A 27,193-nucleotide genomic window follows, 5' to 3' on the forward strand; every position below is an offset into this window, starting at 1 on the left:
GAAAAGCCAGGAAAAGAGAAGAAAAAACGACTTCCCTAGATTTCAGGATCACAGAGTCCTGAGTCGTTTTTGTCTGTCAATTGCTAAGTGAGATTTTTGCAACTATAAACATTCAGTAAAAGCTGAAAAAATAAATGTTTGCCCTTCAGAGATCTTCTTTGTGCCTTCCTATCCCCCCTGCTCTGTTCATTAATTACCTGAGGAGTTCTGATACGGATTGCTGAAAAGACTCACAGGACTCAAATCATTTATACTCATGGAACAGTTTTATTACAAGCAAAGGATACAGGACAACAATATCAGGAAAAGGATATGCATTTAAAGTGCCTGAAGATTTCATGTCCAGGTTTCTTTGTCTACTCACTGCTAGGTTGGATAAGACATGCTTTGTCTCCAGGTCTCAAACCACTGCTACTGTGTGTGCAAAGCACCTATTAACAGAAAGCCCAAAGGCTGCTCCTGGTCCAGGTCTCTTGTAGTGAGCTGGTCATATTAGACATATTACATTTATGTGATCAGACTTAATTGTCAAACTTACCTGGCTCCGCCAAACCAAGTACAAATCCTAAATCCAATTAGTAAACAGTGCTGATAGGCTGGCACATCCTACTCCCAAACAACCACAGACCCACGATTTGTCTTTCCTTAATATATTACATAGTGTGGGCGAAAGGTTACTATTATTATGTGCCAGGAAGCTCTGGAAATAAGCATCCCAGAACAGCTGAGATTGTTGCTAAATAACTGATGAGAAGGATAATGTCAGGACCCTTCTCAGTTTCCAGAGCGCCAAAAATTCTTTGAAACCCCGTACGTGTGAAACATCGTTGTTTAATTGAGCTAAACATAAGTTTCCCTGCAAATAAACCCAGCCAAATTTTGAAATACATTTTTAGGAAGTAACTACCTATTCTGGAAAGCACAGCTTGTCATTGTCCGTCCTCAGACTAAGATGGCTTAATCTCTTCTGGCTTCTCTGAAGGCTGTTAATGTATTACTAATTATTCCCAATTCCCAAACCCCATACAGTCTTTTCAAAGCTCTCATGCCCTGTAACATCTCTGCATCACCTTCTACTAATGCTGTAGGTATGCCTATATAATCGATCTAAATAACCTGGAACGGTTATTTAGATAAATATTTGGAACGGCTAAAGTAACAAGCTTTATTTTTTTCCTGTTATACTCAAGATAGTCTCTTCACCAAAAATGCTTTCCTGTTATCTCCACCTTTTAAATTTTTTCTGTCCTTTAAGGTATGACCCCAAATACCTCTTCCTTAATACAGTCTTTCCCAAACGCCAGTCTCCCCTTTCTGACTTTCTTTTGAATTCATTGTCATTTATTGAAAAGAACATTAGGCATATGTAAGAATCCTTTTGATTCTGTCACAGTATGACTTTGAACAAGACACCTCAATTTATCTGGGCCTGTTTCTCTCATCATACAAATCTTAACCAATGTTACAAATTTTATACAAGTTTGTTGTAACAAATATCATTTAAAAATTTACTCTCTGTAAGTAAGGTTTTTCCACTTCTCCCCAGTTCTGCTTCTGTTAAGAGTTTGCTTCAAATATAGAAACCCATGTTTCGGCGGTAGGATTATGTGCCTTTGTGCTTAAAGTTCCGTGGTATTAAGGTTCCTCAGTAAGCCTGCATCTTACTACTTGCCCTTTCTCATTACTACTTGCCCTTTCTCACTCCTCCCACCACTTGATTTTAGCCCTACAAGTTTTGTTTTGTTTTTGTTTTTTTTGTCTGTGTGTGTTTGGGGGGGGTGGTTCTGGTTACTGTTACTTGTTTTTTAGTTTCTTTGCAACTTGCCCCTACTTTTCCTCCGCTTTGCTGCACAATCTCCTCAACTTCTCCAGCTTTCCTTAGGTAACTCTTATTCAGCTAAAATGTCATGGCCACGATGGTCTTCTCCGTCCCCCTGCAAGGTTGGGTGCCTTAGATTTACTTTCTATTTCATTTGTCACACTTGTAACTTAACAAACGTTATCTGCCAGAAAAGCCTGATAGCACTGTGGTTAAGAGCTTGGGCTCTAGAGACAGCAAACCTGGTTTGAATGTTGCCTCTTCCACTTCTTAGCTGTAATAGTCCGGGCAGCTCTCATCACCTCTTTAAGCAAAAAAACAGATGTAACTCACTTGGCATATACACTGGACACATGTTGTATATTTTTAATATTATTAGTCAGGAATGGTTTGTATCACTGACTGCTGTGTCCTTGGTTCCTTCCAGAATACTCGCCAAGTTATAAATAGTTATTGAATAAGTGAACAGAGTGTATGAAAAGATTAAAACATTTTCTTGTGACAAAAAAGTTTGCTTCAGATCCTTAAAGGTATTTCTATACCCATTTAAATTAAAATTATAAAAAGATATTTCTATATTCACAAAATACATGCATACAAACACACACGATACACACATACACGTTCACACATTTGTGACTTCTTATAATAAGCAATATATATTACAGACATCTCTCATTTTAAAATAGTTTTTATTACTTTAAATTAAAAATATTTACACACATTGAATTTTGGGGGTGTACAGTTCTGTGAGTTTTAACACATATATAGATTTGTGTAACCAAAACCATATTTAGAATAGAGAACATTTATGTGCATCACTCCAAAAATTCCCTTTTGCTGCCCCTTTGTAGTTAAACCCTTTCTTCCCCTTTAACCTTGGCAACTATTCTTATAATTTTGTCTTTGCCAGACTGTCATGTACAAGCACACCTCATTTTATTGCATTTTGCTTTATTACGCTTCACAGACATTGAGTTTTTTTTACAAATTGAAGGTTTAGGGCAACCTTGCCTCGAGCAGGTCTATTGGTGCCATTTTTCCAACAGCATTTACTCACTCTGTGTCTTTGTGTCACATTTTGGTAATTCTTGAAATATCTGAACCCTCCATCAGCAAAAAGATTATGACTTGCTGAAGGCTTACATGATAGTTAGCATTTTTTAGCAATAAAGTATTTTTTAATTAAGGTATGTAAATATTTTTTGAGACATAATGCTCTTGCACACTTAATAGACTACAGTGTAGTGTAACATAACTTTTACATGCCTTGAGCAGCCAAAAAGTTTGTGTGATTTGCTTTGTTGTGATATTCGCTTTATTTCAGTGGTCTGGAACTGAACCCACAAGATCTCTGAGGTGTGTCTGTAAATGGAATTATACAGTATGTGACATTTTGAGAATGGGTCCTTTCACTCAGCATGATTGCATTTACATAGAAAATCTTAAGGAATCTACTAAATAGCTCCTAGCACTAATATGTGAATTTAGGAAAATTACAGGATACAAGTTCAACATTAAAAAAATCAATCATATTTTTATATACTAGTAATGAAATTTTTCTCAATTGTTCATATGTCAGGTAATTTGGATTGCATCATTAACATTGCATCATTTGACTGCTATGTTATGAGAATCTGTATCTTGTTTGAATCATATGGAGAAGGTGGATATTTTTCCTTGTTTTGGTAGGCATATTAGTTATATACTGCTAACATAACAAGTTACCCCAAACCCAGTAGCTTAAAACAGCACACATTTATTATCTCACAATTTCTGGGGGTCAGAAATCTGGGGGTGACTTAGCTGAGTGGTTCTGGCTCTGGGGCTCTCATGACGCTGCAAAGTGTTTGCCTGGGCTGCGGTCAGCGGCGGCTTGACTGGGTCTTGAGGATCCGCTTCCAAGCTCACTTACGTAGATGCTGACAGGACACTTCAGCTCCTTCACACGCCACGGGGTTCCCCATGACGTGGCTTCCCTCAGATGGAGTGATCTGAGAGAGAGTGAACCCAAGACTGCAGCCACAGTCTTTACACCCTCCAAGGTGGCAAATAATCACTTCTGCCATATTCTATCGGGCCCACAGACCAACCTTGGTACAGCGTGGGAAGGAACAACACAAGGGTGTGAATACCACGATGTGGGGTGATGGGGGGCATCTTGGAAACTGGCTACGGTATTAGGCCTTCAACCCAGTTATGTTTAGGCTGCAAGTTCCTACCTGCTTCCCATGGACTGTGTTTCCAACTCAGCTCAATTTTCAAAGCCTTTGCGATGCTATTCACATCCGTCACATGTGTGCACCACCCAGTGAGCAATCCGGGTCCTGGGGGGTGGTCTGCCCCATAGCTCAGTTCTCAAGCTTTGGTATATAGCGTTTAGGATCATTTCATATATCAAGGGTGAGCCGACGATTTCGTCATCGCCGTATGGGACCCTTTTTTGATCTTTCTCTTCTCAATCTCCCAACGCTCTCTGGCACCCAAAGACCTCTTTCTGGTCCTTTGGCTAGAAAACAAGTATTTGATCTCTGCACTCAGCCGCATATTTCCTACAGCTGGGTCCACCTCCACATTCAAGCAGTGGGAAGATATATAGAGAGAAGAAAACAATTGGGTTTCCCCCTACACACTACAGATTGCTGTTCCTCTTGCCAGAGAGATGGAATGCTCCTCCTCAGAGCTTTAGATGCCAGCCTGGCCACTGCTGCTGTCCCTGCTTAGCCATCACCCAGCTGGTTTGGGACTGTGGCTTGCTTGAGGTCTTCATTGGGAAAAGAAAGAAAGAAAGTGGGAAGGTGGCAGGGGGGTGATGTAGAGAGGGAGGGAGAAGAAAGGAAGGGAGGAGGGAAGGGAGGAAGGGGGGAGGAAGGGAGGGAGGGAGGAAGGGGGGAGGAAGGGAGGGAGGGAAGGAGGAAGGGGGGAGGAAGGGAGGGAGGGAGGGAGGAAGGAAGGAAGGAAGGGAGGAAGGAAGGGAGGAAGGGAGGAAGGGGGGAGGAAGGGAGGGAGGGAGGGAGGGAGGGAGGGAGGAAGGGAGGGAGGAAAGAAGGGAGGAAGGGAGGGAGGGAGGAAGGGGGGAGGAAGGAAGGGAGGAAGGGAGGAAGGGGGGAGGAAGGGAGGGAGGGAGGGAGGGAGGGAGGGAGGAAGGGAGGGAGGAAAGAAGGGAGGAAGGGAGGGAGGGAGGAAGGGAGGGAGGGAGGGAGGGAGGGAGGGAGGGAATGAGGAAGGGAGGGAGGGGGGAAACCAGAGGACCTCCCCTGTTCTCTCCATACTATACGAGGCCCCACTTCTCAGTCCTCAGACCAGAAAGAGAGAGCTTCTCTTGGCAGTCTTGCTCTCTATGCCACGTCCAGAGCTCTGCAATTTGAGTTGCTTTTAGTCCAGGCTGGGAGATGAGGAAGGAAACAGACAAACAACCCAGGAAATTCACCACCAGATCATTCGTAATTCAAGATCTCTTTCCTCAATCTTCCTGCTCCCATTCACTTTTCAGAGTCTTCAGATAATTTCTCCATGCGTTTTGTCCAGGTTTTTATTTACATTCAGTCTAGGCTTGCCAGATAAAGTACAGGACATCCAGTATAATTTTTTTTTTAATGTTTTCTTATTTATTTATTTAGTTTATTTATTTTTGGCTGCACTGGGTCTTTGTTGCTGTGCGCAGGCTTTCTCTAGTTGCGGAGAGCCAGGGCTACTCTTCGTTGTGGTGCGCAGGCTTCTCATTGCGGTGGCTTCTCCTGTTGCGGAGCACGGGCTCTAGGTGTGCGGGCTTCAGTAATTGTGGCACATGGGCTCAGCAGTTGTGGCTTGCAGGCTCTAGAGCACGGGCTCAGTAGTTGTGGCACACGGGCTTAGTTGCTCCGTGGCATGTGGGATCTTCCCGGCCCAGGGCTCGAACCCGTGTCCCCTGCATTGGCAGGCGGATTCTTAACCACTGCACCACCAGGGAAGCCCCAGTATAATTTTTTAGTGTAAGTTTATCTCAGGTATTGTGTGGGACACACACTAAAAAAATTAACTGTTTATCTGAAAATCAAATATAAATGGATGGTCTGTACTTTTATTTGCTCAGTTTGGCAATCCTAATTCACTGGGAGACTAGGTAGAGTGTCCTTACTCCATCTTTCCCAGAGAGGAACTCCGTCTTATGATTTTTAACAGCTACCTACTGTTCCCTTGTATGGAGAAACATAATGTATTTAGCCACTCCACTATCGATAGCTATTTACTCAGTTTCTAGTTTTCTTCTCTTTCAAATAATGCCACAGCGACATTCATTTATATTTATCTTTGTATACTTTGAGTCTGTTTCTTTATGCCAAATAGGGAAGTGCCACTGCCTATCTCAAAGGGTTGTGTGAGAATCAAATGATATAATGAGTGTGAATATGCTTAGTAAGCTGTTAAAGACTGTAGAAATAACTTCTCAGCACTTGCCTTGTACTGAATTGCAATGGACTTAAGAGCATACCTGTTTAGCTTTCCTACCCAGTTAAAAAAATTCCATGTGCAGATGGATTTTTGTCTGACACAGCTTTGTAATCACCTCTACCAAGTTCTATCACAGTACTTTGCCATTAAATGACTTTAAATAAATGCTAGTTGAATGAGAGAATGAAAATTTGCCCGTTTCTTCTAACATTCTCTCCCTCCTTGTTTGTTTGTTTATTTATTGATATATTTGGCCACGCGGCATGTGGGATTTTAGTTTCCCCTACCGGGGTTCGAACCTGCTCCCCCTGCATTGGAAGTGTGGTATCTTAACCACTGGACAGCCAGGGAAGTCCCTCCCTCCTCTTTTAGATATAGATCATTATTTATGTTTATCTTAGTTCTCTTTTCTCAATTCACCTATTTTTAAAAACTAATTTCCTAAAATCATTGATCTTCAAGTTTTCACATGTGTTTTTGCCAGGTTTCCTGGTGATTCAGATGATTAGCCAGAGCCATGAACTCCTGACCTAATGCGCTGTCCCAGTAATGCAGGCATTGGCATTTTTTTTATCCTATCAGAGACTGAGAGTCAGCTGACCTTGCCTCAAACCAGGTGGGGGACTCACTCCTCCAGGATTCCCATGGTTGCAAGTGACAGAAAATTCAACTTAAATTAGCTTAAGTGTAAAGGTGGGTACACATGGCTGAGAAACCCAGAGGTAGCACTAGCTTGATCTAATGGCTCAGATGATGTCACCAAGGTGATCACATAGATCTGCCTTCCTAGGTAAAAGCTTCACGCCTACGGGGCCCCTCCCATTCTGGATTTTCCTTCCAGATGGCAAAATGGCTGTCGCAGTTCTAGATCTTGCGTCTTTAAACTGTACATTCTAGAGAAAAACATCTCTTTAAGTGACTCCTGAAGAAGAGAGAGGAATTTTCTTCTTCTCAGAAGTTCCAGCAAACATTGTCTCTGATTCCTAGTCAAATTAGTCTGGCCAGAGGAATGGGTTACGCTGATTGGCTTAATCTCACTGGCTTAAGTCACACCAGCCCTTGGTTTGGGAGGGTCTAATTCTTCCAAACTCTGGATAAGAATGAGAAATAGTTTTTTCAGAGGAAATTCAGAACACTTTTAGGAAATGGAAAGGATGCTGGGCAGCCAAACAATGCCAAATGTTTTCTATAGGATCCTTCTATGTTTCAATTTCATTTCACGTATCTACTGAAAGCTTCTTATTTTTTCTCATCTCAATAACTTTATTTCTCTGCATCAATACCAAATCCGCTTGATAGAAGCCTGCTCAATGGTAGTTCTGTTTAATGAAAATGTTTTTCTGAGTCAAGTAATTTCCTTTCAGACACAGGTGAATTGTAATTACTCATTTAAAAGAAAGAAGCAAGTCTCCTTAACCATCACCATTGAAAATCTTACCATTACCCACCTTTGCATTAAATACAAAGTGAAAATACCAACTTCCTTATCCACAGGCAAATTTAACATATGGTTGCAGGTGGTTTCTCACTTTTAAATTGAATTTAATTATAATGATTTGTCTGGGCAACAATTATCCTAAACCGAATAGGAGAGGATAACGTGCTTTTCATTAAAATGCAGACTCAATTGGGCAACTGAAAGTAGCTACCATGGCTGGGGGCAACAAATTAAAAAAAAAAAAAAATCTTGGACTTAAGAAAGGCCAACAGCCAGGAAGAAATGAGTATGTTCTCTCATTCCTTGGTTCTGTTACCAATGCCTTTAAAAAATAATTAGAAACAAAAAAATAAACAAACAAGGAGCAGCAGTAGCAGAGATTTGCAAACCAGGGAGAGCATAACCTATTCCACTTTCTAAGTAGTTCCCCTGCCTGAAGCAAAAGGAGTGTGAGCTACCGATAGGAAAATTGATACAAATGAAAGGGATGGGGGTTTTAAGGCTAATAATCTGTTTTTTCCGCTTCACCCCATTTTTTGTTGTTCACTATATCATCTACAGTGACAGCCCACTGTAGATGGGCTGTCACTCCCCCTGTTGATAAACAGAAAATGTCTTGATCTAGCAAAGAACAGGCAAATATGGATAACTCAGCTCCCCCAAGAGTGTGTCCATAGAAGCATACCGGACAGCGGTCCTTGCTTCCAATGGGATGTCGGCTAAATGCTTCCAGGTAATTATTCTCTGGTTATCGTGCAACCATAAAGTCTTTGCAAGTCTCCTCCCCCCAAATTAATCCCCTCACATAACATCCAGTGGAAAAATAGTACAGAAAGTTTACTTGAATTTATCAGGATAACATTTCATGACTTAGAAGCCAATCTGAGATAGAAATACAAGATTCTTTGGTCTTGGTCTTTGATTTTAATTTTTAATTTTAGACCTATATAATTTTTGCAATCATATTCATACCAGTGGGCAGCCAAAGCTTTAAAATATGTGCCAATATTTTAGGTCCATCTAAGAATGTTACATTGCAGGGGGGAGCTTAAGTGTACTCACAGTCAAGTGTTTAATGCATTGGCACTGAATAATTTTAATAAAAGAATACAAGGACTTCTGTTTTATGAAGAGAGGCTGTAGAGGACATCTGTTGATTTGAGCCTCCTTTCCCCCTTCTTTTGGAAAAAATTCCTCAGATTTCTGTTGGAGACTCACCCTTTGTCTCACAGCCCCTGCAGAAGGTGGGCATGTGATTCAACTTGGCCAAAGAATACACTCAAACCCCTCGGCCACAGGGATGTGATCAAGGATAAGCACCTGAAACAAGTCAGGCCAATCAGAGTGGAGCCCAGAGCATTTATCCTTCAAACTCCCCTCCAACTCCAGAGAGCGTAGGGCAGGAAGTTGCTGACAATCTTTCCTGCCACCAACTGGACACCGACAATGAAAGCAACATGAAGGAGAGAGGAAGCCAGTGTGGAGAGAGAACAGGCTCTGGTGACAGAGTTTGAGCCCTTGGATTAGTCTGTGCCAGAAGCCAGCTCTAGGCCTGTTACATAGCCAGCAAGGGCCCTTTTTACCCAAGCTAGTTTGAGTTGGATCTTCTGTCATTTGGAACCAAAAAGCTCTTAAACTGATACAAATGTATTCTAGTCAAGTTACATGTGTAAGACTTTTCCTTAACGGCAAGACTATTGTCCCATTAACTCTCACTATAAAGCTTTCTCTAAGGAATATTTCCGGGCTTCTCTGGTGGCGCAGTGGTTGAGAATCTGCCTGCCAATGCAGGGGACACGGGTTCAAGCCCTGGTCTGGGAAGATCCCACATGCCGCGGAGCAACTGGGCCCGTGAGCCACAGCTACTGAGCCTGCGCGTCTGGAGCCCGTGCTCCGCAACAAGAGAGGCCGCGATAGTGAGAGGCCCGCGCACCGCGATGAAGAGTGGCCCCCGCTCGCTGCAACTAGAGAAAGCCCTCGCACGGAAACGAAGACCCAACGCAGCCAAAAAAAAAGAAGAAATATTTCCATCGGCTTGGAAATGAGATCAGTAACACGGCATCACAGGACCCTGTGGTCAGTCAGCAAGCACGCTGTGTTTTGCAGTTAATGGGGATTTCTCCTCTTAGTCCTATGCTGGCAGTTTGGTTTGGTTTTCATCTTTCTTTAATCTGAAGACTTGCGGTGGTTAACAGTGAGCTCCATGTGTACATATTGCCATGTACATGTACACCTAGTATGTTAGCACTCAGAGCTTCACATAATGTGGGACAAATTTGTTCCTCACTTCGTTGATCCTGTAAGCCCAGCCTTTGGTATAGTTTATGTGAATGAAGGTTGTTTTCATACACACATTTAGTGAGTCTGAACCTGGGCACTTTTTAGCTCGAGGGCAGGAGAAGGAAGGAGACACTGAGTGTCGTAGAGTCGTGGAAGTGACTGTCGGAGCCATTCTGCTTCCTTGGGTGATGGTAAGAGTAGTGGTTCAAAGCTGGACCTGAGCGCCTGCTTCTCAGTGCTCCGATCTGGGAAGAAGGATGAGGGTACCTCTGCTGTGAGGCCTGGACTCAGCAGGGGAGAGGGTCCCCACCAGGGCAGATACAGGCGGTTGGGGGCGGGAGGTGCTCCAGGTGTGTTGGGAAGGTGTAGCCACTCTTTTCTTTTTGGATCACTGGGGCAGCAACCATGGGCCCTGTCATTAGTCATTAGTGATGGATGTCATTAGTGATGGATGTGTAGGTCAGTGCAGGTAGTGGGATGTGATTCCTTGTCTCATCAAACGACAGAAAGTGGAAGGGTGTGTTATCTACAACAGCGCAATGATTTGGCTCTAGAGTAAGAGGACTGGGTTCAAATTCTTTCTTTTTATTAAGAGAATTTTTAAAAAATATATTTATTTACTTATTTGGCTGCACTGGGTCTTAGTTGTGGCACATGGGATCTTCATTACTGCGTGTGGGGTCTTCGTTGCTTCGTGCAGGATCTAGTTCCCTGACCAGGGATCGAACCTGGGCCCCCTGCATTGGGAGCACAGGATCTTAACTGCTGGACCACCAGGGTAGTCTCTGGGTTCAAATTCTAAGTCAGTTTTTGCAAACTGTATGGCTTCTATATGATGGAAACAATAACAGTACCTACCACACAGGTTGTTGTGATAATTAAAGGAGATAATTCTCATGAGAGCAATTAGCACAGTACCTGGCACAAGATAAGTCTTCAGTAAATGTTAGCTTAAAAGGGTGAACAGGATATGCTATGTGAGATTTTTCTAAAGTAAAAAAAATCTTTCTATACTCAACTTCCCTCAACTTCCATTTGCCCACGAGCCTCCCAGCAGCTGCTTACCATCTCCAAGTTCCCCTGTCACACGGTTGAAAAATGACTCTAGATCACATTGCATTTCAAATCATCCAAGAACTGTGCAGCAAGCTCAGGATCTGAAATTAACTTTGCCTTTATATTGTTCATGCTAGTTGCTCTTCAAGTACAATTATAATCAGAAAGCTAGCACTAAAAATAGTACCAATTCGCATTTCTCCTCTCAGTGTTATCTGCTGCCATAGTGTTTCCCAGGCATGTTTATTTATCTGATTCACGACAGTGAATCTTTTCTCTTATTAGCCTGACAGCCGTAGTTGGATTCCACAGCAACACTCCGTGCAGCTGGTAAAATCTTTATTACCGGTGAAGCACTGGAGGCCCGGGTCGCTGTTTCCCCCCGACCCCGAGAAGCTCAGTGGAAGCGTGTATCATGGTGAGAGTCGCCTGAACAACGTTGCTGTGGAAAAAAAGAGAGGCCCAGAGTAGGGCCTTCCCTTTGACAATTTCAGAACTCTTTTCCCTCTGAGTAGAATGACAGCGTAGCCCTCAGATTTCTCCTTGTTCTCTCTCTGCTGCTCATTTGTGCGCTGTGTGCTTTGTGTGAATTTAGTGCCAGGCAGAGGCCGGATTGACAGCTCCCAGCACATGTCGCCCCCTCTCTGGTGTCTCTCCCTCACAACTTGGCAGTAAAAGAGAGGAGTCGCTCGAGAACTCTGTCTTTTTGATTATTACATGCCAAGATGTTGACCAGTCAGGTAAATCAAAACACTGTAACACCGGAAGCATTTTACCCTGGGGTTTTGACCCCTAAAATGTCTCTTTGTCCATCACAAACCTGAAGAGTTAGACTGAGATGATTTGGGGTCTCAATGGCGTTGTTAGGTGAGCACCAGTTGATGTTAATTTAGTAATTATTCAGTTCTTTCCTCTTCCTCTCTAACAAACACCCCTTCTCCATTAAAAAAAAAAAAAATCATTCATCCAACCGTGAGAAGACGCAACAGGCATCCTGAGGCCACGGCTCTGTAATCTGTGAGCTCCAAATGTTGGCTGTGAAGCTGGGAAGTTTGCAGCCGAAGCTGCCAGTGAAGCAGCATCTGAGAGGGTGGGGGGCAGTGGGGAGGGGGAGGGAAGTGTATGAAGGTGGAAGGGAAGGGACAGAAAGGGAACAAAGTCAGAACAGGAATGGAAGCAAAAAAAAAGCGAAGCCAACCAAACCAAACCAAGCCATTTCATATTCCAGTTCCTTCAGTCTTGGGAAGGAACAGTGTGCTGAGACTGGCCGGGCACTAGAGCAAGTGTGAGCGGCACAGAGGTTCTAGCCCTGGTGCTGCCCATCACCAGTGGTGGGATCTCCGGCCAGGCTCTGGGCTGTTGTTACCACGTGCGTACAATGGAGGACACTTACTCCTGCCCGAGACATCTCCTAGGATTGATGAGAGGCTGAAATTATACGGAAATTTATGAAACCCCCCTTTAAAAACAGAAGAGGTTAATATCAAATGTAGCATGTTATCAGTTCTTTTCCAGAGAATGTGCCTCCAACATGCCACAAGTTCCTCTGTTTCTTTTCTTTCTCAGAAAATACAATGCTTACTTGAAGGCACCTGAGGCTTTACTCGGAATCTTCCATCGTCAAGTCACTGGCTGGCATTTTATCCTTAGCAAAGAAGTGAAGGCATGGACCCTGTTCTGCCACTCATGCACAAAGGTAAGGATGGCGTGGAGCAATTGGTCACATGTAGCCTGCAGCCAGGCTTTCGCGCTGGACATTACTGTCCAGTTGGCAGTCTCTCTCTGGCTAACCTCCAGGTATGACGTGGAGGGTGGTCGTCACGTCCTGCCATGTGCTGGGTGGGGAGGGGCTCAGTGTGGAAGGACATGGCTAGTGGGCTGAGGAGCTCTGTGGTCCCTCCGTGTGGCTTAGATTAGACCTGTAATGAAAACCATTTCCTGTAGCTTGAGGAGAGGGTGGGAATCCTCAGCATCCATGCCGCTCAGTCTTAGCCAAACTATGTTGCTGCCAAATGTTCGGGAAGCCCACCATTTCTGCCCTGGAGCTTGCTTGGTAAGCCTCTGGGGCTTAAGTTCCACATAAATCTTATTCAAATTAAGGATCAGGTCAGGGATTTTTATAATACTCCTTTGTCTGACTACTCAGGCAAGATTTGGGGAACCCCTGTAACTCTCCTATAACCTTCTGTTCCTTATGGCATGCTGGGACAGGGAAATATAGCATCTCCAATGTGATCCTTTTCTACCGGTCATGGCAAGAGAATGGTATGTGCATTGTAATCATTCATACTTAGTGACAGTCTTGCCTCATTGTTTTAATGTCCAAGCTCTTCATTTCTTACGCAGCATTAATTTATTGTGTGCCTGTTAAATGTATAGCACCACAAAGCCAACAGGTATTTGTTAAGTATCTTGAGGACCATGTGCTCCCAAGGGGTTTTCATTGCTGGGCCTGAGACATACGAGATATTTCTCTAAAAATATGGTACGGGACATCTTAATGCCAAATGAGTGGTAGAGAGAATAAGCCCTATAGGAGCTCAGAGGATGAGGAGATCCATGCAGACTAGCGTGGTCTAGGAAGAGTTCACAGAGGAGAGGGGACTTAAACTGGGCTTTGAATGAGTGTCAGTAGAACCTGAAAGGCACGGAGAAAGTGAAGGACATATCATATGGGGGACCCAGCGGGAACAAAGGTACAGAAGCACACTTGCACAGGGTTGAGACTGACTCAAGAGCAGAATGGCGGTTCAGGGTAGTGGTTAAGAGCATGGGCTTTGGAGTTAATCTGCTACCTGTTGTCTCTGTGGCCTTGGGAAAGTTAGTGGTCACCTCTTAGCATCATTTTTTGTTTGTTTTATAAAATGGAGATAATTCTTGCCTTGAGTGGGTTGTCATGCAGAGTAAATGACATAATGTGTATAAAGTCTTTAGCACAGTACCTGGCACATAGTAAGCCTTCAATAAATAGTAGTAATTATTAGTTATACTGATAATAACAGTTGGGTTGTGGAATTTATCTATTTTTTTCTGGGGAAAACGAGAAGCCACTAACGATATGTGTACAAGGGTATGACATGATCAAAGCAATCTTTTTGGAAGGTGAATGAAGCAGTGGTATAAAGAATTTGCAGAGAGAGAAGAGGCTAGATGTAGGAATTCCACTAGAAAACAACTTTAACCATTCAGCCATCAATTAATGACCTTAATCATGGTGGAGACAAGGAAGAGATGGAAAGAAAAGAGACTTACGTTGATTTTCACAGTTGGATGTAAGGAATGAGACTGGAAAGTTTCCATGATCAGAGTGTAAGCTTCTTGAGGACAGGAGCTGTATTTTAATTCTCTTCATCCCCAGTGCTTAGTACATTGCCTGGTACACTGCAGTCATCAGTAAATGCTATTGAATGAATGACTGAACAAGGGAGTGAGTGAATAAACGAGAACAAGAAAAATGACTCCTAGGTCATGAGCATAGGTTGTTGAAAAAACGGCAGTTGCCAGTGACCAAATTCACTACTTTCTTGGAGTCTTTTTGGTAACTATGTAATCTTTGCCCATGATACTCAAGCATAGACATTTACGTACTAAATAACACAAGGTCCTACCAGTAGATAATTGCTCTTTTCTAAGGAAATGGTTCTAACTTTAATGAGTGTGGCTAAAGGGAGAGCTTTAGTTTAGGGATTTTTGTTTGATTTTGTTTTTTAACTTGAATAGAGATTTTACATATGCAGTATGTTTTCTTTAGGATTACTCAAACTAAAACCTATGCAAGTTTTTATTTATAGAGTGGGATTAAGAGATCATCTCCATTTTTACATTTGTATAATTCTGTCCCTTTTCTCCTTTTTCCAATTCACAAGAAATTGGAATAAATTGATTTGTTTCTTTAGTCCAATAACTTTTGTGGAAAACTCAACTCTTTGGTTTCTGAAAATGGAGGAAGAGATTCGAATATGATCAAGAACCAGGGATTTTGCTCTTCTCCAAATGTGAATATTCACTATCGATCTGTAGGCCACAACCTGAAACTATTTTCTAAAAGATACCAACTTCCTTAGATTTAAATTCACTCAAAGGCCTTGTTCGTATTTTTCAGAGAACCAAAAAAGAGACTCAGGCACAATGACATCTGCCCATGGGACACCTAACTTTAATCCTTGATCCAGCCTTTGCAGAAATTATCATGACATTGTAAAGTTCGGTAACCCTTATTTCCTGGACATTTACTAAGATCATTTTCCCTTTCCAGTAACAAAACCGAATCAATTCCCAGACTTGTCCTGAATGAAATAGGTGAAATTTAGCCACATGACTGCATGAGCTGTTACTGAAAACAAGGTGCCCTCAGGAGCTGTTCAGCAGCGTTCACCTTTCCCTGCACATATATAATAGAAAATGATTTTGTTACCTGCAGTCTTTTTTCTGGGCCCTGAACTGTGGTAATTATGTAAGATTCCAGCTCTTTTAACTAAGATTTCTCATATAAAATTAGTATATTGTAGTTTGTAGAGGGGTATAGATTTTTGATGTCACAGGGAACAAGGAAATAGAATGGCCAGAGCTGCCCTGGTGGGCAGTGGAGAAAAGACCTGGTGCCACAGACCCTCAAATGCCCAGTTTCCTAAGAAACCAATTGCAGGTATCATCATCTACACTTTCTTCCTCCTACTGCCACCACTAAAGCTGATCCTGACAGCACAGGGTTGATGTCCATGTGCTAAGAGCATGGGGCGATAGGGACAGGGAGAGCTTTCATCAGTGAAATCATTATTGACAGAGACTTGCTTATATCTGATGTTAGCACTGATCTGGGCAGTAGGTGGAACCATGAAGAAATGTAAGATGCCAGCTTTTCTGATCTCACTATAAAATGAGACCCCCCAAGGAACCCATAGGAGCCAGTCTTGGGCTCCTACCTATCCAAAGGTGGGATTGGGACCTGCATTTAGACTTTTTTTTTAGGAGCCAGGAACAAAAACCAACTCAAGGCAGCTTATGTGGGAAAGGGGATTTATTGGATGAATACTAAATTATGTCACAGAGTCTAATGAGGAATTGAACACCCACTCTTCAGGAAGGGTGGGGACCAGTGTGTCTCTGGGGACCTCAGAGTAGTCATAGCCTTTCTTCCAGAGCCATACCGTTAAACAGACTCAGTTCTCAAAGATTTCCAGTCTCTGGGTTTCCATTCAATGTTTCATATTCACCACTGAGAGACAAACTTGCCCAATTTGTACTAGTATCCATTCTTGGATATCCATTCTTGGATATCCATTCTTGGACTAATTAATTATGGCTGCTGGGGCAGAGTCAAGCAACAGAAATTTGACTCCCAGAAATCACTCCTATGGTGAGCTCGAGCAGTTCCGTGAGACGTTAATATAATAAGCATATGCTGTTTATCTATTAACATCCTATTACTCTGCAATAAGCCTGGGGAATTGAGAGAGCATTCCTTAAAAATGGAGGAAACTCATCATTCCCTGGGGCATTAAAGATGGCTTCAGATCTTTGGGGAATCTCCACTATTTCCTCAAAATAATGGGCCATGAAATCCCTCATCCCTAGTTTATCAGTTATGTATATGCTGCATAACAAATAAACCCCAAACTTAGTGGCTTAAAACAACAACTGTTTTTTTTTTTTTTTTTTAATTATTTTATTTATTTATTTTTGGCTGTGTTGGGTCTTCGTTTCTGTGCGAGGGCTTTCTCTAGTTGCGGCGAGCGGGGGCTACTCTTCATCGCAGTGCGCGGGCCTCTCACTATCGTGGCCTCTCTTGCTGAGGAGCACAGGCTCCAGACGCGCAGGCTCAGTAATTGTGGCTCACGGGCCTAGTTGCTCCGCAGCATGTGGGATCCTCCCATACCAGGGCTCGAACCCGTGTCCCCTGCATTGGCAGGCAGATTCTCAACCACTGCGCCACCAGGGAAGCCCACAACAACTGTTTTTATTTGCTCATCCTTCTCTGGGTCAGCAATTTGGGATGAGCTTAACTGCCCACTTCTACTGGTATCATCTAGAATCACTCATGCGGCTCAGTCTCCTGGCGGCTTGAATGGTGCTGGATAGTCCAAGGTGGCTTCACTCACCTGCTGTTCGGTATCGAATTTCAGCTGGGACCCTTTCCCCATGGTCCTTCATCCTCAAGCAAGAGAGCCAGGCTCCCTCACATGGCATCACCATGTTTCAAGAGGCATCTTGAGGCCTGGCCTTGGAAGTTCCACTATGTTACATTGCTGCATATTACTGTTCAAAGGAAATCACAAGGTCAGCCAAGACTCAAGGGTGGGGGAAATAGACTGTCTCACTAGAAAGAAAAACAAAGTCATGAGCATACAGGGATAAAAGGTTTTGTAGCCATCTTTGCAAATAATCTACCATGCTTGGGACCTACCTGCATTAAAACAAAAACAAAAAACATTCAAGCAGTTATAGCCAATATCTAGACATGGAGAAAGTTGAATGACTTGGTATTATAAAGTCCCTGTGAGAAGTTAGTAGCCAAATAAAATAAAATAAAAATAACCCTTAAAATTTCTGTAATTCACAGGAAAGTTGTGACTAATTCACATACGAAATATTGAGATAAAGGGGGCTTGGATTGTAGACCCAGTCTTGTTACTGATTTTCTGTGTAAAGTTTACAAAGCACTTAACCTCTGAGTCTCAGTTTCCCTATGGATCAAATAAGGAAATGTATAAATCACACGACTTCAATGAGAAAGAGTTCTGTGAGCTGTAAAAATGCTATATACATGAAGAAGTCATTAAAAAGAATTCAAATCATGAAATCTCATTTCCTTCTCTAGTTATGTGGTTTAAAACAAGGAATGATCTTATGCTTATGTTGCTACAAAAGATACGTTTTCACAAAAATTTTCTTTCATCTAAATGCTTTTTGATGATTTGCCAGTGAATGTAGTGCAATCTATGGTCTTTCTAAGTATACAAAAATGTGTGAAATTAAAACACCCAAGAGGAGAGTAATTGGATGTGTCCATTTGGGGAAAAAAGGAAAGCGTGTGGAAAAGAAAATGAGCTTAAAAGCATAAGAGAGACTGTGTGTTTTAGACTGTGTAAGAATAATTAGGTGAGATTCCTCTGTGTGGACAGTCTTAAGAGAAAATGATTTGAAATGGTAGAGTCTGTGCCAAGCTAGGTATGAGAGCTGAACACACAGTTAACTTTAAAGAAGTAAAAGAAAAAACTTCTCTAAAATGCAACTACTAATTTCCTTAGGGAATGGGTCATGCTGAATGTAAAAACACCAAGTTTTAGCATTTCCAGAGAAAAAGGTGGTATGGAAAAATGAATTAGGACTTAGGAGAGCCTTGTGAGGCCATTTCAGCAAAGATGTGAGTATGTGAATATATTCTCCAGAATTTCCTAATCGCAGCTGGTCCCTTGCAGCATCCGTGATCCAATCCTTCACATCCCCTTAGTCCATCTGACTCCAGCACACTCCCATGTATCCTTGCTGGCCAGTGTTCTACATCAGACACGCTGAACATCCATTTGTGCTGGTTTCTCACTGTCTATGCACGCTCAGCAATGCAGAGAAGGTTATCACTCTAGTGTAGGGACTGACAAACTTTGGCCCATGGGCCAAATCCTGCCCGCCTGTTTTTGTAAATAAAGTTTTATTGGAACACAGTCATGCCCATTCATTTACATATTGTCAATGGTTACTTTCATGCTACAGTGGCAGAGTTGAGTAGTTACCAGAGACTGCACGGCCTGCGAAGAGGAAAATGTTGAATATTGGACCCTTTACAGAAAATGTTTGCCAACCTCTGCTCTAGTTGGTCAGTTCTGAGGCACATTCTACATGGTTCCTTCATGTATCCCCAGTTAGATGGAGACCAGTTGCCCACAGTGGTAGCCAGCACATTACACGCACTTTATGGGCTCTTTGACCTTCCTTCTCTCTCTTTCGCTACTCCCTCCCTTTTGTTTCCCAGGATCAGTTTCCAAATAAACTACCTGCACCTGGGATCTTGTCTGTAAAAGTAAACTAAGGTAGAACTCAATCCTCCTTGGTAGTTCTTTTTCATCTTATATTTATGAGACTTTGCTCCATTATGTGACTTTGTGACTCTTCACACATACCGTGCATAAAACTGAAATACACACATAACCTATCACTGAAACAAATGTTCCATGAAATAATATTTATCTTTGCTGCCAGTAACATGTGCTTGTGTTTTCTATTCCATTTTACTCTCCTGTATTTCACTTAAAAACTAGGCTGGTCATGACCAATTAACCGGACTTCAACACAGCCCTAGAGGTCTGTTTACAGTTTTTGAACCCATAAGTCTGTGAGTGGCCACATCCAAACTTGCATGGGCATTGGATCCACAAGGCTTTGATCCAGACTGCCTGGGTAAAGAAAAGCAGATTAGGTATCTGGAAGATGTGAGCAGGAACTCTTATCTGTAAAGGCAGAAATGCATTGGCTTCATCCTGAGAAGAACAAAGGGAATGAAATGAGGGAATAAAGCAATGAAGAAAGGGAAAATTGCCTTTAGGATGAAGGAGGAAGATAGAGGAAGAGAAAAAACCCAGTGAAAAGGTGAAGCTGCAAAGAACATCCCTTCATTTTCATGTTGTATAAAACCGCACCCATGTGGAAAAGGAACAAATAATGACATTTGAATGAATCTAGGTAGTCAGTTGAAATCCTTCCTATATTTTTATTTTTCATTTATTTATTTATTTTTTTAAACATCTTTATTGGAGTATAATTGCTTTACAATGGTGTGTTAGTTTCTCCTTTATAACAAAGTGAATCAGTTATACATATACATATGTTCCCATATCTCTTCCCTCTTGCGTCTCCCTCCCTCCCACCCTCCCTATCCCACCCATCTAGGTGGTCACAGAGCACCGAGCTGATCTCCCTGTGCTATGCGGCTGCTTCCCACTAGCCTTCCTATATTTTTAAATGGATGTCTTCTACCAGTTATAATTTATGTCATCTTCATGTCTTTACCCATGATTTCAGATGACCTCTTCCTGCTTAATACCATACTGTCTGGATTATTCTATCTCTCTTGATTACTCCTTTTTGGTCTCTTTTGCTGAATTCTCTTCTAATATTTGCTCTTAACTATTGATGTTTTCCAGGGATCATTTCTTTCTTTTTTTTTAAAATTAATTAATTAATTAATTTATGGCTGTGTTGGGTCTCCGTTTCTGTGCAAGGGCTTTCTCTAGTTGTGGCAAGTGGGGGCCACTCCTCATTGCAGTGCGCGGGCCTCTCACTATCGCGGCCTCTCTTGTTGCGGAGCACAGGCTCCAGATGCGCAGGCTCAGTAATTGTGGCTCATGGGCCCAGTTGCTCCGCGGCATGTGGGATCTTCCCAGACCAGGGCTCGAACCCGTGTCCCCTGCATTGGCAGGCAGACTCTCAATCACTGTGCCACCAAGGAAGCCCCAGGGATCATTTCTTAACTTTCCACTTTTTTTCATGCTACACATTTTCCTTAATCAATTTCACCCACTCTCGTGGTTTAATGACCATTTCTGTGCTCCTAGTCTTCAAAATAAATACCTTCAGCCTCAATCCCTTCACCCCCAGGCTTATTTAGCCAACTGCCTACTAAATATCTAGACCACAGATTTAATATATTCTAACTGAGCTCATCATCTGTAATGTTGGCCAAGTCCCCTTCTTCCCCTCTTCCCTGTCTAGTATTAGTGCAATCACCTAGACCAGAAGTTTGAGAGCCTTCCTGAACCCCTCCATCCAAGTGGTTATATGTCCTAAATATTTTTAAAGTTATTCTCCTCTTCTATTTCTATTGCCATTGTCCTAATTTTGTTTCATCATCTCTCCTTTGTATTATTGAAATAATCCATCTATTGATCTCCCTGACCCTAGTCTTTACTCTTTCAATTCTTTCTTTACAAAGCCACAAGGGTCATCTTCTAAAATACCCCAGTCAGGGTTTGGATCAGGGAAACAGAAACCACGTGAAGTATTTTAAGCAGGGATGGATTTAATACTGCTAAACGATGCTTATAAAACATTGGAAAAATTGTAGGACTGTAGGTCAGAGAAGGTTGTCAATGGCTCTGAAGTTTGCCAATAGGTCTACAATGTGACAGTAAGCTTTTTGGGGATGAGGAAGCAGCTATTTTCGCCCTGGTTAAGGACTCCAGAAAACCACTGCTGAAGCTCATAGCTGTTTGTAGCACCAAAGTAGGTGCTGAACGTGCAGCAGAACACTGAGAACAACCTAAAGTCTGCTGAAGCTCACACATTTGCCTGCAACTATTGGAGGAGTAATGGTGGCCTTTGATTTCCTTCTACATTCCAAATCAGGCAGGATTCTAAATTGGTGGACTTGAAACTGGAATGCTGCTGACAAGAGATCGAGGAAATGTATTCCCAGATTTCCAATTCCTGAGAGACAAGAGAGAGCATAGAAGGAGTGGGAATGGCTCTGAGGACCATAGTTTATCTGGTACAGTCTCCCTCTATCACGGGTGAGATAAAATCCAAACCACTCAACCATGACAAACCGTATCCTGCATGAGCCAGTGCCTTCCTCCTTCTCCAATCACCTCCCTCCGCCTCTCTGTCTTACTGGGTGCCGACCTTCTTGAATTACTTAACTTGGAATTTCATGTCTCGTACCAGATCGGGAAGTTTTCCTACCCTCCCGCAGTAGCCTTCTTGGCAAAATTCTATTTATTCTTAAGATCCCAATGCAAAGATTTCTTCTTCTGTGAAATTTCCTTGATTATCCTTAATAGAGTTGACCCTCTCTTGTACCAGCGCTGTGCCTTGCACTCACTTCTTTATTTAGTAGCTGCAGTATTCACTTATGTGCTGCCTCCTCTGTTACACTTTGAGTTCCTTAATTGTTTTTCTTAGCCTTATCTCCCTAGTGCCCTGCCTAGTGTTTGGCTTATAATAGGTGCTCAATTCACATGGAATAAATGAGTGAATAAAAGCTTCTATAAGGTACCGTGCCTTGATGACATAGCATCAGTAAAATTGCTTACAAGAGATATAAGGAACCAGGCCCCTTGTAATAGAGATACTATTTGCTAAATTCTACCCTATGGAAAACAGGGTTATATAGGTAGGTTCCAGCTGTGTTCTGATTCACAGCCTATGTTCCTTGTGATATCTAAGCAATTATTCAGCATCTGCCTGTAAGTTTATATACCAAATATCTTTTGAAAAGGATTCTGAATCTGGAAATGGTGTTGGAACTTGGCTGGATACAATTCAGCTTTAAATATATATATATAATATATATATTATATATATATATTCATCTAGAATGCCTGCTTGCTTTGATAAACTGTGAGCTTTTGAAGAAGGAAGTGGGGATGGGATTGGGGAAGGGAAAAGGGAAAGCTGGCCATCTTTCTGAACAGAGAATGAGGAGGAGTGAATTGGTTTCCTAGGAGATAAGGCTCTTCTTTATTTAAAGTTTTTCCACAGAAAGATTTCTGTATTGGTATCTTCTTCTTAGTCATAAGGAGTTCACCATCAGAGACGCAGCTCAGAATTGCTTTCAATCAGCAGCTGCCAAAGGTGAGCCTAATCGTCTGGTCTTTGCTCCTTATTTTCTCTCCTGGAGCCTAATAAACATAACTAATAATACTGACTGCAATCGACATTTTAGTTACTTAGTCACCTATCACTAGCACAGGAACCTTTAACATTAGCTCCACTGGGAGAGCAGAAGCTCATCCCCCTCCGTATGATCTCACAAACAGTTGCCCCACACCCTGCCACCTGAGTCACTTTCTCCCAACCATGTTTTCTCAGATTCCCTGAAAGGAAGGGAGCACAATAATCCCTCAGCTCAAAGACTTTAATATCAGTAACATTTCTCTTCCAAGGCATTTTTTGGCTTCAGAATCATTAAAAGTAACTCTTTATCAAAGAAGAGATCACGACCCCACCTCCCTGTGTACGTGCAATCAGGCAGAGCCAGATTCCTTTGCACACAGCTTTTATTTATCTGGTCAGTTGGAGGTAGTTGAGATAGTCTCAGATAAATTGTGCAGCAGTTAGAGGTTACCCCATCCCGCATTTCAGAATTTCCCCGTCTGTGGTGATGACAACTCTTCCCAAAGGTCAAAGACAGTCTGTACCAACAGCACTGAAGTATTGCACTGCAGTAAACACGTTCCCAAGTGTCTGTCCAGCTCACATCTCTCTTCTCTGAGGGCAGTCACCCTCCTACTCTCTCAAGATGGGACCCCACTCTTTACCTGTGTTCTATAAGTATCTGAGCTTCTGGTATCCATTGATTCAACCAAGGTAGATTTCTAACTCAAGCAGGGCTAGGTAATTCTTCCTCCCAGTGAGTTTAAATTGAGAACAAAAATTGCTGGTTTCTATCTGAGCTGGCTCCATGAATGGAGAAGATGTCAAGAGCTGTAGAGTCGTCATGCAGGAGGCTGAGAGAAAGAGAGAGAGAGAGAGGCTGGGTTGAGGTGGGAACATTGAGTGCCGCTCATACAAATCCTTCAGTGACTGCATTGTAGTTGTTGCTGGTATTTCGTTTCAGAGTCAACTGAAAACTGAAGATGGAGAGGGTCCTTGGAGAGAAAAGGATGTGTTTAGTACAAGCCTTGCTGAACTCCTCCTACTCCTTTGTGTTTTTTTGGACCTTGGAATAATAAACCAGTACTTGACAGCATCTACCTTAGAAAAAGCATATCAAGCAGGATAATGTCGGGACCCCTGGTGTAGAAAATTTGGTGAGGAAGCTGTACCATTTAGTTCCCCTCAAAGCCCTGGCCGCCTCCTTAACCCAGAAAGCACGTAGTCTGCCGGCAGGGTCTGCTCAGGGTCGATTTGAGGTATTTATAACCCAACACTTGCCATGGAAATGAGTATTTCCTGCGAACGCGGTGGGATTCCTGCAGTTTTCCCAGTCGAGAGGAAACGCAAGCTTTCTTTTTCCTGGGCTTTGCAGCCTCTCCCCTCACCCTATCCTCTCCGCCTCCCTGTTGCCCCTGTGCTGCCTGTAGTCTTCCAAGAGGTCAAGACTGCAGTGATGTTAGTTATTTTTGTTCTTCATTGTGGAAGCTGTGTCACAGCTAGAGCCACTAGAAGCACATTCCCAGGGACTGCTCAGGGGCCACGTGGGTCTGCGTGCCCTTTGGCTTCTGTTGGGTGTGCCTTCAGGACCAGGATCACATCTGCAAGAGTGCAGGTCCCCTCATCTAACTGCTGCACTGTCTTCTTTTACTCCGGGCTCTTCCCTTCCGCCCCCAAGCTGCCATCTGTCTGTTAACCCAGAGTCCACCTTCAGCACTTCTGGCTCCTCCAAATGGCCATTCTTGCTCAGTGTCTGACTTCTTTCCTGGCCTTTTTCCTTTCTCCCCTCCCCTCCCTTTTCTTTGATGCATTGTGATCGGGGTAGAGCTGTCCATCCACAATTTGCCTCAGAGTTTCTGCTACTGGCCCTCCAGGGCAAAAACTTTAAGGAGGGAAGAGCGAAAATTGCCCTGTTTGCCAGGATCTCAAGGGTGGGACAGGGAGAACTTGGCAATACGGCCAGGAGCACGCAACACCTCACCTGTGGACTGTTTGGGCAGGGAATGAACGCTGAGATTAGAACATGTAGCAATAGCTTCAGAGCCAGGATACTGATCTTTTAGTGATGCTGGAGATGGGCCATGTATGAACATTTACAGAAAATTCAGGAAAGCTGGGGATATTGGTGTAATTTGTTAATACCAGAGAACAAACGGTATAAAAATTATGCTAATTTTAGTAATTTATGAGACTGACTTACCCTGTATAACTAATTACCACACGCACCACAGCTATCATGCACATCATTAATAGGTGTCAGATGAATGTTATTGTAGGTTTCATTTGATCACTAAGTGCTAAGTCCCATAGATGCGTGCTGTCTTCTTGCCTGACACTGGCCTCTGCTCACCACCTTCAACAATTAGGAGAAGCACTGCTGGAGACTGCGTTAGGACAGGGAACTCAATCTGCTCTTTTTGCAAGAGCGCATGAACATGGTAACACCATTATTTATTTATTTAACAGTGTTTTTATTTTTGAAAATGATACGGTTGCAACTACTATGTGGTTTTGTTTTTCTGGATTTCATTGAAAAGATCAAGATTGACCTCTGTTCCATTCTTCTAGTGCTGTGCTGTTTACTGTCCACATGTGGCTATTTAAATTAATGACATTAATTCCTCAGGAATGCTAGTCACATTTCAGGGGGGTCAATAGCCTCACGTGGCTGGTGGCTATCTACCACACAGTGCATATAGAGAACATTTCCGTCACTGCAGAGAGTTCTGTTGGGCAGTGCCGCCGGCAGCTTGGCGGTGGTGAAAGTGAGGCCTGTCTTTCATGGAATGACTAGGTCAGCTGGCTCTGAATTTTCTGTATAGAGGCGGGGACCGGGAAGCTCAGGGCCCCAGCTGTGAAGGAGGTGACAGTGAGTGACAGAGAGCAGTAGACTCTCCCATGAGGAAGCTTCACTAGCTTCAGGGAGCTCAGGCAGGGGGTGGGGCTGGAGGGGCTCTCTCAGACAGGGAGCTCCCATCACTGCTCCTGGGAGGGACTGTTGCCTTGTGCAGTGGGACACAGAGCAGTTACATCCAAATCAGCCCAATCTAACAGTCTTACACTAGCTGGAATATTATTCAATAGAAATTTGCAGAGTTAATGAATGATACAGCAGGCAGCAGATTTTTATAATGTCAACAACTTTCATGAACACAGAGCTTAACAGTTTATATAGCTCTTTAATGTGTTCTTTCGTTTGATCCTTATGACAATGTAAAGTGAGTAAGAAACCTGTGATCTTCCTCTTGTCGATGAGAGAGTCAGGGCTCAGAGGGATAAGACGTTTTCTCAGGGTCACCCAGCTAGTAGGTCACAGAGTTGTGACTCAAATTCAGGGTTTAGGACCCTAAATGACATGTTCCATGGCAATGCATGGCCTTTCAGGTGCCTTTCCAGTAAGGGTATTTCTAGCAGCAGACTGCTGATGTGGTAGGATTCAAGGATGCCTTTGACACTTAGGGTTTCCCAGGGACCAGTTGATTCAACTTTGGTAGGTTTTTTAAGTTGTCAGCTTGATACATGATTTTTATTGTTCACGTTTGCCTGAATTTATGCTTTCAGGCTTTCACAGGCAGACTGCCTGGCATTCTGAAGCAGCAGCTTTCACACTGTGCCCCACCAATGCCAACAGCTCCATGGAGGGGCCGCAGAGGCTGCCATGGGGGTGGGACCCAGTGGGGCGGCCTTGTGTTTGGGCTCTGGGCTGTTCAGAGCTGATATGCTTTCAACTATTTTTATATATTTGACATTCCACAGAAAAATTTCACTTGAAAAAAGGTTCTCTTGCTACCCATTAGAAGAGGAATCACTGTTCTAAGGCATTTTTGTGGCAGCCTGTTTCCTGTGACAAGAAAGTGGGGCAAGCTGAACCCTGTGCCCAGGCATCATCCAGGCCCAGGATTCATCTGTGGACCAACACTTTCTTTCTAGTTAGAAACAACCGCTAGTAGTTCAGTGTCCCGCAGCCTACAGAGCCAGCCCTAAGGCAGGGCAGGAGACAGAGGGTCCCTGTGCTGGGACCAGAGGGCCCCTGTTTGTCTGATGGAGCTGCCATATCGTCTTATTCTGCCACTGGCTCTCATTGTCTTCTCAGTCAAGATTCCTCTTCGCTGCCTGAGCATACAGCATCTGCCGAATCCTCCCTCTATGACTTGACACTGGGTCCTAAGGGCTTGTTGGCCTTTGCCAGAAGCAGCTGCCAGATTGCTTCAACTCAGAGACCCCAATCCTGGCCTCATCTGGACAGCCGGATCCTGTGGTTGTTCACCTATCTGTAACGCAAGGAACTTTCAAGAAGGTCAGAGAATTCCCCGACATCAGCTTTTAAGATTCCTTGTTCCTCCCTTGAATGTGAATACACTAAAATTGATTGAATAAGCCTGGATTTTTGCATTATAATTCTGCCCCTGCCTAATGTTTACTGTGTAATTAATCTTAAAGCTCTTAATTTTTCAGTGATGGATTTGAATAAGCATGATGCTGCCGTCAGCGCAAAGAGGGGAAATGAGGTGTGTCGCATGGGACCTGGAAAATAAGGTTAACTTGTGACAGTAAACCTCCAAAAAGCCACACAGAGTGGATGA

At 43.1% G+C, this 27,193-nt stretch overlaps 1 protein-coding gene across 1 annotated transcript in view; it reads left to right on the top strand.

Moving 5' to 3' along the window:
* The window catches only part of GRIN2B (glutamate ionotropic receptor NMDA type subunit 2B), a 651,979-nt gene that overhangs the window by 137,517 nt on the left and 487,269 nt on the right, over positions 1–27,193 (top strand). The window contains exon 3 of the mRNA XM_082421982.1: positions 12,591–12,720. The gene's annotated coding sequence lies outside the window, so the exon portion shown is untranslated. The remainder of the gene's footprint in view (positions 1–12,590; positions 12,721–27,193) is intronic.

This window comes from Balaenoptera physalus (assembly GCF_965194825.1).
Source record: "Balaenoptera physalus genome assembly, chromosome: 13".
NCBI classification, from domain to species: Eukaryota; Metazoa; Chordata; class Mammalia; order Artiodactyla; family Balaenopteridae; genus Balaenoptera; species Balaenoptera physalus.